The sequence below is a fragment of the Phalangium opilio genome, unplaced genomic scaffold (genome assembly GCF_054372755.1).
Source record: "Phalangium opilio isolate 3A_F unplaced genomic scaffold, DU_Popi_V2 ptg000500l_1, whole genome shotgun sequence".
Lineage (NCBI taxonomy): Eukaryota > Metazoa > Arthropoda > Arachnida > Opiliones > Phalangiidae > Phalangium > Phalangium opilio.
This window is the reverse complement of record NW_028324238.1, coordinates 875,655-889,688: the sequence shown is the minus strand read 5'-3', so window position 1 is coordinate 889,688 and position 14,034 is coordinate 875,655. Positions and strand designations below refer to the sequence as shown.

At 43.5% G+C, this 14,034-nt stretch overlaps 14 non-coding genes across 14 annotated transcripts; all 14 read right to left on the bottom strand.

Moving 5' to 3' along the window:
- Positions 1-5,303: 5,303 nt before the first annotated feature.
- TRNAF-GAA (transfer RNA phenylalanine (anticodon GAA)) lies at positions 5,304-5,376 on the bottom strand. The gene has a single exon. It is a non-coding gene; the product is annotated as a tRNA-Phe (tRNA).
- Positions 5,377-6,643: 1,267 nt separating this feature from the next.
- On the bottom strand, positions 6,644-6,716 carry TRNAF-GAA (transfer RNA phenylalanine (anticodon GAA)). The gene has a single exon. It is a non-coding gene; the product is annotated as a tRNA-Phe (tRNA).
- Positions 6,717-7,826: 1,110 nt separating this feature from the next.
- On the bottom strand, positions 7,827-7,899 carry TRNAF-GAA (transfer RNA phenylalanine (anticodon GAA)). Its single transcript has one exon. It is a non-coding gene; the product is annotated as a tRNA-Phe (tRNA).
- A 960-nt stretch (positions 7,900-8,859) lies between these two features.
- TRNAF-GAA (transfer RNA phenylalanine (anticodon GAA)) lies at positions 8,860-8,932 on the bottom strand. The gene has a single exon. It is a non-coding gene; the product is annotated as a tRNA-Phe (tRNA).
- Positions 8,933-9,010: 78 nt separating this feature from the next.
- TRNAF-GAA (transfer RNA phenylalanine (anticodon GAA)) lies at positions 9,011-9,083 on the bottom strand. The gene has a single exon. It is a non-coding gene; the product is annotated as a tRNA-Phe (tRNA).
- A 970-nt stretch (positions 9,084-10,053) lies between these two features.
- On the bottom strand, positions 10,054-10,126 carry TRNAF-GAA (transfer RNA phenylalanine (anticodon GAA)). Its single transcript has one exon. It is a non-coding gene; the product is annotated as a tRNA-Phe (tRNA).
- Positions 10,127-11,099: 973 nt separating this feature from the next.
- Positions 11,100-11,172, bottom strand: TRNAF-GAA (transfer RNA phenylalanine (anticodon GAA)). Its single transcript has one exon. It is a non-coding gene; the product is annotated as a tRNA-Phe (tRNA).
- Positions 11,173-11,250: 78 nt separating this feature from the next.
- TRNAF-GAA (transfer RNA phenylalanine (anticodon GAA)) lies at positions 11,251-11,323 on the bottom strand. The gene has a single exon. It is a non-coding gene; the product is annotated as a tRNA-Phe (tRNA).
- Positions 11,324-11,701: 378 nt separating this feature from the next.
- Positions 11,702-11,774, bottom strand: TRNAF-GAA (transfer RNA phenylalanine (anticodon GAA)). The gene has a single exon. It is a non-coding gene; the product is annotated as a tRNA-Phe (tRNA).
- Positions 11,775-11,852: 78 nt separating this feature from the next.
- Positions 11,853-11,925, bottom strand: TRNAF-GAA (transfer RNA phenylalanine (anticodon GAA)). The gene has a single exon. It is a non-coding gene; the product is annotated as a tRNA-Phe (tRNA).
- A 78-nt stretch (positions 11,926-12,003) lies between these two features.
- TRNAF-GAA (transfer RNA phenylalanine (anticodon GAA)) lies at positions 12,004-12,076 on the bottom strand. The gene has a single exon. It is a non-coding gene; the product is annotated as a tRNA-Phe (tRNA).
- Positions 12,077-12,895: 819 nt separating this feature from the next.
- On the bottom strand, positions 12,896-12,968 carry TRNAF-GAA (transfer RNA phenylalanine (anticodon GAA)). Its single transcript has one exon. It is a non-coding gene; the product is annotated as a tRNA-Phe (tRNA).
- A 670-nt stretch (positions 12,969-13,638) lies between these two features.
- TRNAF-GAA (transfer RNA phenylalanine (anticodon GAA)) lies at positions 13,639-13,711 on the bottom strand. Its single transcript has one exon. It is a non-coding gene; the product is annotated as a tRNA-Phe (tRNA).
- Positions 13,712-13,789: 78 nt separating this feature from the next.
- Positions 13,790-13,862, bottom strand: TRNAF-GAA (transfer RNA phenylalanine (anticodon GAA)). Its single transcript has one exon. It is a non-coding gene; the product is annotated as a tRNA-Phe (tRNA).
- Positions 13,863-14,034: the final 172 nt, after the last annotated feature.

Sequence of the window (14,034 nt, the reverse complement as noted above, 5' to 3'; positions counted from 1 at the left end):
TTCACGAACCAAGGGGCTTTTGAGAGTTTTGAGCATTTTTCAGACGAATTAAAAGATGAGTTTTTAGCCCATACAAACGATGATTTCATTTTGGAAAAGATTGACCATAGGATTCAGAAATCTGGCGAATCGGTTACTAATTACGTAGAGGCGATGCAGACCCTCATGAGGAAATTAGTTGAGCCCTTGGACGAACGTACTCAAGTTAGATTAATAAAGAAAAATTTAAGTTACGATCTTCGGGTAGCGTTCGCTGCGAATAGATTCTCTTCAGTACGAGAGATGGTTGCCTCGTGCGTGCTTCACGAACAGGCAAAAGCCTCCCGCCGACAAGAAGAGGGAGCTCCTAAGCCCGCGCCCCCACCTAACCCCGCGGTACATACTGACGTCATATGTTTGCGATGTGGAGAGAGGGGCCATTACCAAAGGTTTTGCCGCGCGCGTTCGTTACCCCCCTCTACGGACACGTCTCAAGCCAATACCTCTCAACGGCCGGTTAGCCGAAGTAGCTACCCCACCCGAGAATTTTACAATCACTCCTATTCAGCCCCAGTATGTCGCTCCTGCGGAATGACGGGTCATATTAGTCCGAACTGTACGAGACAAGCGAGAAACTATTCGTTCCAAAACGATAATAGACAAAGACAAACACAAACCATTTCATCACAAAACACTCGTCCAACTCCGGGAAACCCCCGTGCGGGAGGAAACAACACCAGTTCCTCCCGCAATCATCAAAATTAAATTCTTTGACGTGCATGGGGTCCACAGGAAACGCAAACAAATCTACTAATTTTCAGTTACAGCCAAGTTTAGCAAAAATCAAAATTCAAATAAATGGTTCTCCTGGTATAGCTCTTGTGGACCCCGGTTCAACGTTTACCCTCGTTGATGACAAATTCAGGAATGTTATTTCAAACGCCTCATATAAAACTGGCAGAGTTAAGTTAGGGATAAAATTGGCAAATAAAACTAGAGTTACCACAACTGGTACGGGGCACGCGAGTCTTTCTCTTCCGGGGCTGGAAGTATCAAGCAACATATTTTTTGTAAAGAATTTAATTTTTCCATGTATTATTGGTATGGATATTTTGCATTCCCATGGAATGAAGATGGATTGTGGTGAAATGTGTTTTAGTTGGCGAGCCGCCCCTCTGAATAAATTCCCTTTTCTGCGTAATTTTGGTGCCCTTCCCTCTTTAGATACCCTAGCTTTAACAACTTCAGACATCGCTATAGACGAGGAGGAATTGGCAACAGCTTTATCTTTTGCCAACGTCTCCCCTATTGAGAAAGAACATTTAGATAGTTTAGTCTATGAATTTCGACACTTATTTGCTCAAACACCAGGTATAACCAATACTGCCTCTCATGTCATAGATACGGGTGACGCCATGCCCATATCATGTCACCCTTACAGATATTCTCCTTACAAACGTGAACAAATCGACCTAATAATCGATGACATGTTAGCTAAAGACTTAATTGAACCTTGTAATTCGCCATGGGCTTCTCCATGTATCTTGGTTAAAAAGAAAGACGGTACAGACCGCTTGTGCATCGATTATCGCAAACTAAATAACGTCACGCGAAAAGATTCATATCCTTTACCTCGTATTGAGGACATATTGGACTCTCTTCGAACGCCGAGGTTTATTACAACGCTTGACCTGAAGGCAGGTTACTGGCAAGTGCCAATGGATATCAGGAGTAGGGATAAGGCCGCATTTGTAACTCATCGTGGGTTATTCAGACCGAAGGTGCTTATGTTTGGCCTCACCACCGCCCCTTCAACATTTCAACGTATGATTGATCGTCTCTTCGCACCATTACGTCATGAAGGAGTTAGTGCTTATCTCGACGATCTGATAGTTATATCGTCAACTTTCAAAGAACATATGGCTACCTTACATAAAGTCTTTGCGACCCTCAGTAACGCTGGCCTCACCGTAAAGGCGAGTAAAACCAAATTTTGTCAAAAAGAAGCTTCCTTATTGGGTCACCTAGTATCCGAAAAGGGCGTTATGGTAGATCCCGCGAAGACTACAGCCGTTAGCGAGTATCCCGTTCCTAGGAATGTCAAGGAATTGAGAACATTCCTGGGAATGGCTTCTTATTATCGTCGTTTTATTGAAGGATTTGCGAAAATTGCAGATCCTTTGCATGCGTTATTACATAAAGACACCGAATGGAACTGGACGCAACTACAGCAATCTGCATTTATTACCCTTAAACAATCTTTAACATCTGCCCCTATTCTCGTGCCCCCGAATTATTCTAAGCCCTTCATTGTATATTGCGATGCATCGAAAACTGGGCTAGGGGCAGTACTGTGCCAGAAGGAAGGCCGAAAAGAGGTGGTCATTCAATACGCCAGCTCTTCTCTAAACCCAGCCGAACGTAACTACTCCGTCACGGAACGTGAGTGTTTAGCTGTTAAATGGGCAATACAAAAATTTCGTCCCTATATCGAAGGTGGTCAGGTGGAAGTGTTTACTGACCATAGCGCCCTTCAGTGGCTTAAAGCCGCTCGTGATCCAACCGGAAAACTAGCACGATGGAGTTTGATTATCCAGCCTTACGTTTCATCCATAAAGCACGTTCCAGGTAGGAACAACGAGGTAGCGGACGCGTTATCTCGTATTCCGAGGGTTGACGAACACGAGTCGCTGGTCGATTCGAACTCTGAAACCACGGAAAATCCCACCTTGGCGTCGACAAGTTTGGATTTGGGTGTGAGTTTTGATGAGGATATCATCATCCAGGCTCAAACCGCCGACACGAAACTAACCGCTATCAGAAACTATCTTGAAAATCAAACCCTTCCACCTGACCCCCAGTTAACAGACTTGGTAAAGTCAGTAGCATCGAAATGTGCGATTATTGACAACATCTTATATAGGGATATCTTACGAGGTCAAGAGAAGGATCATTCCTATCGTATCTGGCTTCCTACGGCCTTAATTGCAACTGTCCTTCAGTTAAACCACGACATTCCCATTTCTGGGCATTTAGGGATTTTTAAAACATTGCGCCGCATCCAGTCGCGTTATTTTTGGGAAGGTATGACCCGTTCCGTTGCGCAATATGTCCGTTCTTGCGTCCCGTGTCAGACTCATAAAAATCCGCAGCGTGCACCTGCCGGATTTATGAAGTCAGCTTCTCCTTCTGACCCGTGGCAAGTAGTGTCCATAGACCTTAAAGGACCGTTTCCTGCAAGCAAGCGTGGCAATACCCAGCTTCTTGTTGTTCTCGATTGCATGACCAAATGGGTGGAGCTCTTCCCTTTGCGTCGCGCAACAACCAAGGCAATTACCACTAAATTGGTAGACGAAGTCTTCACCAGGTTTGGTGTACCCACCTCAATAATTAGTGACAACGGTAGTCAATTTTGCAGCAAAATTATGAAAGCCGTCTACGTCACTCTTGGTGTTCACCATAAATTCACCTCATTTTATAGTCCTCGCGGCAACCCTGTTGAACGCTCGAATCGCACCATTGGCACGATGATTTCAACGTACGTCACAAACAATCATCGTGAATGGGACTTAGGGTTACCCCAGCTCGCTATGGCCATTCGCACAGCCCCCCAGGACACGACAGGTTATACCCCTGCGTTCCTCAACTTTGGCCGTGAACTCAGAGCACCCTTTGATATAACTCCTGCTGTTTCTCCTGAGAAAAACCCCTCGACCGACAATATTCAGGCATACGCTACAACATTACAGGATCGTGTAACATCCGCAATTGATGAGGCGAAGGCCAATATGTTACTAGAACAGGACAGGCAGGCTAGTTACTTTAACCCCCGACGTCGTGATTTTGAATTTGAGGTTGGTGATTCTGTCTTGCGCAAGACTCATTTCCAGTCGTCAGCTGGTGAAAGATTTAATGCAAAACTTGCTCCCAAGTGGGATGGCCCATTTATGATTGGCGAAAAATTGTCGCCTCTAACTTATCGCTTAACCAATGTTGGTCATAAACGTACCTTAAAGGGAACCTATCATATCACCCAGTTAAAACCGTTTATTCATCGTGCCCCCCAAGGCGCCGCGCCTTCGGCCCCTGTGCCCAGTTTTGGCCGCGATTTGACTTCCCCTACTCCTAGTGCCCCGAGCATTGCTGATTCTGTAGAAAGTGACCAACTTTCATATCATCCGCGGCTGCGGCCCAGGAATAGGCTTACAAATAGGGTTATATACCCTTCTCGTATCGCGTGACCATTAATATGATTTCTTTTGATTTAATTGCTATATCTGGTCTGTTTTTGATTGATTTAATTGTTCAATATGAGTTGTTTTCGATTGATTTAATTGTTCAATATGAGTTGTTTTTGATTGATTTCATTGTTCCTTATGTTTGCTTTTTGATTTAATTGCTTTATATCTTTTGGTTTTTTTTTTTGATTGTCATTGCTTGATTGATTACCCGTTGTTTTTCAATTTTTTTTGTGCGCGCCTTTGGTTTCCTTGTCTCCATCGTTGGTGTTTCCGTTCGTCGTCGAACGCGGTCGTTCGATCCTTGGTGTGGGGGAGTTGTAACACTTTTGAGTAACACTATAAGAATTAAATTTCGCCTCCACACCCAGTGCATCCTCCCTTGTCAATATTTACGACACCATAGGCTACGTGACAATCGTCACGTAGTCGTTCGACTTTAAAGAAAAGAGTTACGCTCGTCTTAGTAGTCCTGAAGGAGCCTGCAGGTAGAAGGTGTGGCGGGAATTACTCTCTCGTCTATCGGACCTCACGATATGACCGACCGCTTATGAAACGTGCGAGAATGTCGCGCGTACGAACCAAGGACGAAATCGAAGAGCGCATCATCGAACTAATTAAATACGGTACCGTATACAGCCTTTTTATGTACTACTCAAGGAAACCAAAATCTGAGTCAAGACCAAGTGTTTACTTTTGAACTAAGAACGATATATATATATTATGTTTTCAATGTTGGCACTTAATGCTTAGTACCCTAGACATCCACTTAAAGAATAATGAATTAACAACTTAAATAAACATAATTAAATAAAAAGTGTCACAAGTCTAACGCTCTCCCAACTGAGCAATTTCGGCTCTTTTTCACGCAACCAGGGAAACTTTCCTTTGGAAATAATTTACTTTAAGATACACGATCCAAAAAGATTTCATATTACCGAAACCCGGGATTGAACCAGGGACCTTTAGATCTTCAGTTCAACGCTCTCCCAAATGAGCTATTTCGGCTCTCTTTCATGCAAACAGGGAAACTTTACTGAAGCAAGTAATTTACTTAAAGATACACGACCCTAAAACCACTCGTGTTGCCGAAACCCGGGATCGAACCAGGGACCTTTAGATCTTCAGTCTAACGCTCTCCCAACTGAGCTATTTTGGCTCTCTTTCGTGCAAACAGGGAAACTTTACTGAAGCAAATAATTTACTTTAAGATACACGATCCAAAAGCCTTTCTTGTTGCCGAAACCCGGGATCGAACCAGGGACCTTTAGATCTTCAGTGTAACGCTCTCCCAACTGAGCTATTTCGGCTCTTTTTCACGCAACCAGGGAAACTTTGCATAGGAAAACAGTTTACTTTAATGTATACGACCCAAAAGCCTTTCTTGTTGCAAAAAACCGGGATCGAACCAGGGACCTTTAGATCTTCAGTCTAACGCTCTCTCAACTGAGCTATTTCGGCTCGTTTTCACGCAACCCGGGAAACTTTGCATAGGAAAACAGGTTACGTTAATGTATACGACCCAAAAGCCTTTCTTGTTGCCAAAACGCGGGACCTTTAGATCTTCAGTCTAACGCTCTCCCAACTGAGCTATTTTGGCTCGTTTTCACGCAACCCGGGAAACTTTGCATAGGAAAACAGTTCACGTTAATGTATACGACCCAAAAGCCTTTCTTGTTGCCGAAACCCGGAATCGAACCAGGGACCTTTAGATCTTCAGTCTAAAGCTCTCCCAACTGAGCTTTTTCGGCTCTTTTTCATGCAACAAGGGAAACTTTCCTTTGGAAATATTTTACTTTAAGATACACGATCCAAAAAGATTTCATATTGCCGAAACCCGGGATCGAACCTTGGACCTTTAGATCTTCAGTTTAACGCCTTCCCAACTGAGCTATTTCGGCTCTTTTTCATGCAACCAAGGAAACTTTCATTTGGAAATAATTTACTTTAAGATACACTATACAAAACATTTCATATTGCCGAAATCCGGGAACGAACCAGGGACCTTTAGATCTTCAGTCTAACGCTCTCCCAACTGAGCTATTTCGGCTCTTTTTCACGCAACCAGGGAAACTTTGCATAGGAAAACAGTTTACTTTAATGTATACGACCCAAAAGCCTTTCTTGTTGCAAAAAACCGGGATCGAACCAGGGACCTTTAGATCTTCAGTCTAACGCTCTCCCAACTGAGCTATTTCCGAATTTCGGCTCTTTTTCACGCATCCAGGGAACCTTTGCATAGGAAAACAGTTTACGTTAATGTATACGACCCAAATGCCTTTCTTGTTGCCGAAACCCGGGACCTTTAGATCTTCAGTCTAACGCTCTCCCAACTGAACTATTTCGGCTCTCTTTTATGCAAACAGAAAAACTTTACTGAAGCAAATAATTTACTTAAAGATACACGACCCAAAAGCCTTTCTTGTTGCCGAAACCCGGGATCGAACCAGGGACCTTTAGATCTTCAGTCTAACGCTCTCCCAACTGAGCTATTTCGGCTCTTTTTCACGCAACCCGGGAAACTTTGCATAGGAAAACAGTTTACGTTAATGTATACGACCCAAAAGCCTTTCTCGTTGCAAATAACCGGGATCGAACAAGGGACCTTTAGATCTTCAGTCTATCGCTCTCCCAACTGAGCTATTTCGGCTCTTTTCCACGCAACCAGGGAACCTTTCCATAGGAAAACAGTTTACGTTAATGTATACGACCCAAAAGCCTTTCTTGTTGCCGAAACCCGGGACCTTTAGACCTTCAGTCTAACGCTCTCCCAACTGAACTATTTCGGCTCTCTTTCATGCAAACAGGGAAACTTTACTGAAGCAAATAATTTACTTAAAGATACACGACCCTAAAACCACTCGTGTTGCCGAAACCCGGGATCGACCCAGGGACCTTTAGATCTTCAGTCTAACGCTCTCCCAACTGAGCTATTTCGGCTCTCTTTCGTGCAAACAGGGAAACTTTACTGAAGCAAATAATTAACTTTAAGATACACGATCCAAAAGCCTTTCTTGTTGCCGAAACCCGGGATCGAACCAGGGACCTTTAGATCTTCAGTCTAACGCTCTCCCAACTTAGCTATTTCGGCTCTTTTTCACGCAACCAGGGAAACTTTCCTTTGGAAATAATTTACTTTAAGATACACGATCCAAAAAGATTTCATATTGCCGAAACCCGGGATCGAACCAGGGACCTTTAGATCTTCAGTCTAACGCTCCCCCAACTAAGCTATTTCGGCTCTTTTTCACGCAACCAGGGAAACTTTGCATAGGAAAACAGTTTACTTTAATGTATACGACCCAAAAGCCTTTCTCATTGCAAATAACCGGGATCGAACAAGGGACCTTTAGATCTTCAGTCTATCGCTCTCCCAACTGAGCTATTTCGGCTCTTTTTCACGCAACCAGGGAACCTTTCCATAGGAAAACAGTTTACGTTAATGTATACGACCCAAAAGCCTTTCTTGTTGCCGAAACCCGGGACCTTTAGACCTTCAGTCTAACGCTCTCCCAACTGAACTATTTCGGCTCTCTTTCATGCAAACTGGGAAACTTTACTGAAGCAAGTAATTTACTTAAAGATACACGACCCTAAAACCACTCGTGTTGCCGAAACCCGGGATCGAACCAGGGACCTTTAGATCTTCAGTCTAACGCTCTCCCAACTGAGCTATTTTGGCTCTCTTTCGTGCAAACAGGGAAACTTCACTGAAGCAAATAATTTACTTTAAGATAAACGATCCAAAAGCCTTTCTTGTTGCCGAAACCCGGGATCGAACCAGGGACCTTTAGATCTTCAGTGTAACGCTCTCCCAACTGAGCTATTTCGGTTCTTTTTCACGCAACCAGAAAACTTTGCATAGGAAAACAGTTCACGTTAATGTATACGACCCAAAAGCCTTTCTTGTTGCCGAAACCCGGGACCTTTAGATCTTCAGTCTAATGCTCCCGCAACTGAGCTATTTCGGCTCTTTTTCACGCAACCAGGGAAACTTTGCATAGGAAAACAGTTTACTTTAATGTATACGACCCAAAAGCCTTTCTTGTTGCAAAAACCCGGGATCGAACCAGGGACCTTTAGATCTTCAGTCTAACGCTCTCCCAACTGAGCTATTTCGGCTTTTTTTCACGCAACCAGGGAAACTTTCCTTTGGAAATAATTTACTTTAAGATACACGATCCAAAAAGATTTCATATTGCCGAAACCCGGGATCGAACCAGGGACCTTTAGATCTTCAGTCTAACGCTCCCCCAACTAAGCTATTTCGGCTCTTTTTTTTACGCAACCAGGGAAACTTTGCATAGGAAAACAGTTTACATTAATGTATACGACCCAAAAGCCTTTCTTGTTGCAAATAACCGGGATCGAACAAGGGACCTTTAGATCTTTAGTCTATCGCTCTCCCAACTGAGCTTTTTCGGCTCGTTTTCACGCAACCAGGGAACCTTTCCATAGGAAAACAGTTTACGTTAATGTATACGACCCAAAAGCCTTTCTTGTTGCCGAAACCCGGGACCTTTAGACCTTCAGTCTAACGCTCTCCCAACTGAACTATTTCGGCTCTCTTTCATGCAAACAGGGAAACTTTACTGAAGCAAATAATTTACTTAAAGATACACGACCCTAAAACCACTCGTGTTGCCGAAACCCGGGATCGAACCAGGGACCTTTAGATCTTCAGTCTAACGCTCTCCCAACTGAGCTATTTCGGCTCTCTTTCGTGCAAACAGGGAAACTTTACTGAAGCAAATAATTTACTTTAAGATACACGATCCAAAAGCCTTTCTTGTTGCCGAAACCCGGGATCGAACCAGGGACCTTTAGATCTTCAGTCTAACGCTCTCCCAACTGAGCTATTTCGGCTCTTTTTCACGCAACCAGGGAAACTTTCCTTTGGAAATAATTTACTTTAAGATACACGATCCAAAAAGATTTCATATTGCCGAAACCCGGGATCGAACCAGGGACCTTTAGATCTTCAGTCTAACGCTCCCCCAACTAAGCTATTTCGGCTCTTTTTCACGCAACCAGGGAAACTTTGCATAGGAAAACAGTTTACTTTAATGTATACGACCCAAAAGCCTTTCTCATTGCAAATAACCGGGATCGAACAAGGGACCTTTAGATCTTCAGTCTATCGCTCTCCCAACTGAGCTATTTCGGCTCTTTTTCACGCAACCAGGGAACCTTTCCATAGGAAAACAGTTTACGTTAATGTATACGACCCAAAAGCCTTTCTTGTTGCCGAAACCCGGGACCTTTAGACCTTCAGTCTAACGCTCTCCCAATTGAACTATTTCGGCTCTCTTTCATGCAAACAGGGAAACTTTACTGAAGCAAGTAATTTACTTAAAGATACACGACCCTAAAACCACTCGTGTTGCCGAAACCCGGGATCGAACCAGGGACCTTTAGATCTTCAGTCTAACGCTATCCCAACTGAGCTATTTTGGCTCTCTTTCGTGCAAACAGGGAAACTTTACTGAAGCAAATAATTTACTTTAAGATACACGATCCAAAAGCCTTTCTTGTTGCCGAAACCCGGGATCGAACCAGGGACCTTTAGATCTTCAGTGTAACGCTCTCCCAACTGAGCTATTTCGGTTCTTTTTCACGCAACCAGAAAACTTTGCATAGGAAAACAGTTCACGTTAATGTATACGACCCAAAAGCCTTTCTTGTTGCCGAAACCCGGGATCGAACCAGGGACCTTTAGATCTTCAGTGTAACGCTCTCCCAACTGAGCTATTTCGGTTCTTTTTCACGCAACCAGGGAAACTTTGCATAGGAAAACAGTTCACGTTAATGTATACGACCCAAAAGCCTTTCTTGTTGCCGAAACCCGGGATCGAACCAGGGACCTTTAGATCTTCAGTCTAACGCTCTCCCAACTGAGCTATTTCGGCTTTTTTTCACGCAACCAGGGAAACTTTCCTTTGGAAATAATTTACTTTAAGATACACGATCCAAAAAGATTTCATATTGCCGAAACCCGGGATCGAACCAGGGACCTTTAGATCTTCAGTCTAACGCTCTCCGAACTGAGCTATTTCGGCTCTCTTTCGAGCAAACAGGGAAACTTTACTGAAGCAAATAATTTACTGAAAGATACACGACCCAAAATCCACCCGTGTTGCCGAAACCCGGGATCGAACCAGGGACCTTTTGATCTTCAGTCTAACGCTCTCCCAACTGAGCTATTGCGGCTCTCTTTCGTCTAAACAGGGAAACTTTACAGAAGCAAATAATTTACTTTAAGATACACGATCCAAAAGCCTTTCTTGTTGCCGAAACCCGGGATCGAACCAGGGACCTTTATATCTTCAGTCCAACGCTCTCCCAACTGACCTATTTCGGCTCTCTTTCATGCAAACAGGGAAACTTTACTGAAGCAAATAATTTACTTTAAGATGCACGATCCAAAAAGATTTCATATTGCCGAAACCCGTGATCGAACCAGGGACCTTTAGATCTTCAGTCCCAACTGAGCTATTTAGGCTCTCTTTCGAGCAAACAGGGAAACTTTACTGAAGCAAATAATTTACTTTAAGATACACTATCCGAAAAGATTTCATATTGCTGAAACCCGGGATCGAACCAGGGATCTTTAGATCTTCAATCTAACGCTCTCCCAACTGACCAATTTCGGCTCTTTTTCACGCAGCCAGGGAAACTTTGCATAGGAAAACAGCTTACTTTAATGTATACGACCCATAAGCCTTTCTTGTTGCCGAAACCCGGGATCGAACCAGGGACCTTCGGATCTTCAGTCTAACGCTCTCCCAACTGAGCTATTTCGGCTCTCTTTCGTGCAAACAGGGAAACTTTACTGAAGCAAATAATTTACTGAAAGATACACGACCCAAAAACCACTCGTGTTGCCGAAACCCGGGATCGAACCAGGGACCTTTAGATCTTCAGTCTAACGCTCTGCCAACTGAGCTATTTCGGCTCTCTTTCATGCAAACAGGGAAACTTTACTGAAGCAAATAATTTACTGAAAGATACACGACCCAAAAACCACTCGTTTTGCCGAAACCCGGGATCGAACCAGGGATCTTTAGATCTTCAGTCTAACGCTCTCCCAACTGAGCTATTTCGGCTCTCTTTCGTGCAAACAGGGAAACTTTACTGAAGCAAATAATTTACTTTAAGATACACGATCCAAAAAGATTTCATATTGCCGAAACCCGGGATCGAACCAGGGACCTTTAGATCTTCAGTCTAACAATCTCCCAACTGAGCTATTTCGGCTCTCTTTTATGCAAACAGGGAAATTTACTGAAGCAAATAATTTACATGAAGATACACGACCCAAAAAGCACTCGTGTTGCCGAAACCCGGGATCGAACCAGTGACCTTTAGATCTTCAGTCTAACAATCTCCCACCTGAGCTATTTCGGCTCTTTATCATGCAACCAGGGAAACTTTCCTTTGGAAATAATTTACTTTAAGATACACGATCCAAAAAGATTTCATATTGCCAAAACCCGGGATCGAACCAGGGACCTTTAGATCTTCAGTCTAACGCTCTCCCAACTGAGCTATTTCGGCTCTCTTTCATGCAAACAGGGAAACTTTACTGAAGCAAATAATTTACTGAAAGATACACGACCCAAAAACCACTCGTTTTGCCGAAACCCGGGATCGAACCAGGGATCTTTAGATCTTCAGTCTAACGCTCTCCCAACTGAGCTATTTCGGCTCTCTTTCGTGCAAACAGGGAAATTTTACTGAAGCAAATAATTTTCTTTAAGATACACGATCCAAAAAGATTTCATATTGCCGAAACCCGGGATCGAACCAGGGACCTTTAGATCTTCAGTCTAACGCTCTCCCAACTGAGCTATTTCGGCTCTCTTTTATGCAAACAGGGAAATTTACTGAAGCAAATAATTTACATGAAGATACACGACCCAAAAAGCACTCGTGTTGCCGAAACCCGGGATCGAACCAGTGACCTTTAGATCTTCAGTCTAACAATCTCCCACCTGAGCTATTTCGGCTCTTTTTCATGCAACCAGGGAAACTTTCCTTTGGAAATAATTTACTTTAAGATACACGATCCAAAAAGATTTCATATTGCCAAAACCAGGGATCGAACCAGGGACCTTTAGATCTTCAGTCTAACGCTCTCCCAAACGAGCTATTTCGGCTCTTTTTCACGCAACCAGGGAAACTTTGCGTCGGAAAACAGTTTACTTTAATGTATACGACCCAAAAGCCTTTCTTGTTGCCGAAACCCGGGATCGAACCAGGGACCTTCGGATCTTCAGTCTAACGCTCTCCCAAATGAGCTATTTCGGCTCTTTTTCACGCAACCAGGGAAACTTTGCATAGGAAAACAGTTTACGTTAATGTATACGACCCAAAAGCCTTTCTTGTTGCCGAAACCCGGGACCTTAAGATTTTCAGTCTAACGCTCTCCCAACTGAGCTATTTCGGCTCTCTTTCGTGCAAACAGGGAAACTTTACTGAAGCAAATAATTTACTGAAAGATACACGACCCAAAAACCACTCGTGTTGCCGAAACCCGGGATCTAACCAGGGACCTTTAGATCTTCAGTCTAACGCTCTCCCAACTGAGCTAGTTCGGCTCTCTTTCGTGCAAACACGGAAAATTTACTGAAGCAAATAATTTACCTTAAGATACACGATCCAAAAAGATTTCATATTGCCGAAACCCGGGATCGAACCAGGGACATTTAGATCTTCAGTCTAACGCTCTCCCAACTGAGCTATTTCGGCTCTTTTTCATGCAACCAGTGAAACTTTCATTTGGAGATAATTTACTTTAAGATACACGATCCAAAAAGATTTCATATTGCCTAAAACCCGGGATCGAACCATGGACCTTTAGATCTTCAGTCTAATGCTCTCCCAACTGAGCTATTTCGGCTCTTTTTCACGCAACCAGGGAAACTTTGCATAGGAAAACAGTTTACGTTAATGTATACGACCCAAAAGCCTTTCTTGTTGCCGAACCCCGGGACCTTTAGATCTTCAGTCTAACGCTCTCCCAACTGAGCTATTTTGTCTCTCTTTCGAGCAAACAGGGAAACTTTACTGAAGCAAATAATTTACTTTAAGATACACTATCCGAAAAGATTTCATATTGCTGAAACCCGGGATCGAACCAGGGATCTTTAGATCTTCAATCTAACGCTCTCCCAACTGAACAATTTCGGCTCTTTTTCACGCAACCAGGGAAACTTTGCATAGGAAAACAGCTTACTTTAATGTATACGACCCATAAGCCTTTCTTGTTGCCGAAACCCGGGATCGAACCAGGGACCTTCGGATCTTCAGTCTAACGCTCTCCCAACTGAGCTATTTCGGCTCTCTTTCGTGCAAACAGGGAAACTTTACTGAAGCAAATAATTTACTGAAAGATACACGACCCAAAAACCACTCGTGTTGCCGAAACCCGGGATCGAACCAGGGATCTTTAGATCTTCAGTCTAACGCTCTCCCAACTGAGCTATTTCGGCTCTCTTTCGTGCAAACAGGGAAACTTTACTGAAGAAAATAATTTACTGAAAGATACACGACCCAAAAACCACTCGTTTTGCCGAAACCCGGGATCGAACCAGGGATCTTTAGATCTTCAGTCTAACGCTCTCCCAACTGAGCTATTTCGGCTCTCTTTCGTGCAAACAGGGAAACTTTACTGAAGCAAATAATTTACTTTAAGATACACGATCCAAAAAGATTTCATATTGCCGAAACCCGGGATCGAACCAGGGACCTTTAGATCTTCAGTCTAACAATCTCCCAACTGAGCTATTTCGGCTCTCTTTTATGCAAACAGGGA